The sequence below is a fragment of the Fragaria vesca genome, linkage group LG6, assembly GCF_000184155.1.
Source record: "Fragaria vesca subsp. vesca linkage group LG6, FraVesHawaii_1.0, whole genome shotgun sequence".
In the NCBI taxonomy this organism is placed as follows: Eukaryota; Viridiplantae; Streptophyta; class Magnoliopsida; order Rosales; family Rosaceae; genus Fragaria; species Fragaria vesca.
Genome location: NC_020496.1, coordinates 18093196 through 18094509, shown reverse-complemented (window position 1 = coordinate 18094509; position 1314 = coordinate 18093196).

The following is a 1314-nucleotide window of genomic DNA, read 5'->3' as shown; positions in this document are numbered from 1 at the left end:
CCTGCGAGGCATTATAGGCAGCCTGAGCAGCTTGCTGTTCTCGTAGTCTCTGAACTTCCGACTCTAGCTGAGTCGTCCTGGTGGTCGTGGACGTGGTCCTGCTGCTGGTCGAGGACTAGACCTTTCGTTGAAATCCTGGAGTGGTCTTTAGGACCCCCTCGCCTTTCTTTCCTAGACCCCGGCAGTAGAAGTTGTTTGCTCTAGATAGGAAGGCTGTGCCCATGATCCTCGCCCCAATCGTCGGATCCGAAATGTCGATCCAGGACATAGCTTCGGACATCTCTTCCTCTTGCGTGTCCGGCCATGTCTCTCTCACTATAGCACTCATCACCTCGTCACTAGCCTCCCTCATCTTCGCCTATATGGATAGGAAAAAAATTATTAATTAACATTTTGACATATATATAAGTCAATTTAAAAATTTAAAAACGTAAGATGACTTACAATATCCTCCTGGGCGTCAGGATATGTCTTCTCGTACGTATAGACGTACCGGTTAACTTCTGGATGTTCCTTGGCCGCCTCGTCCATGAAGACAGCGAACGGTCTAGAACCGCCATGATGGTTCCTTGTGTTACGTTGCCGGTTCTGAGAGTTCGCTCGGGAAACGGCATTCAAAGAAAAAATAAATTATTAGTAAAATATTTAAAAACGGACGTACTTAATGACAAATTAACTAATTAATTTTTTTAAATACATGTTTACGAGGGTTGTTGAATTCTGATGTCAGAAGCCGACGCCACTCGTACTCCCTGTACTGGAACTCAGCAGGGGTACCAGAACGTGCGTTCCGGTGCGTAGTCCAGTGGGTCCGCAACTCGTTCTTCCACTCCTTGTACCTACAGATACAACAAAAATATTAGAAATATTATTAATATCACATACAATTTTGTTTTTCATTAACTTCCCAACGTACCTTCCCCCATGCACAACGTCGGCCCAGCTGTCCTTCAGGTGCTCGGGAATCTCAAACCACACCTGCATTTAACCGTTTATTGGTTTAGTTTTTCGAGAAATCAACAATGTAATACATAATATTATTTTGTAAACTCACCGACATCTCGTTGTGGACCATGTTCTTAACCTCCTGCGGGACCTCGCCCCAGTCTGACCACAACATAGGGACTCTATCCCTAATGAGCGCTCCCACGCAGCTGGAGTACGTCCTCGACTTCCCGCCCGATACTATGTGGCCATCCCCGTCAGTATTGATGACTATCCTCCCCACGGTACCCACGATCTTCTCGAGAGCCTTCCCTGTGACGGGGCCTCTCTTCTTCTTTGTCGGCTTCGCTCCGACGGTGCCTATCACAT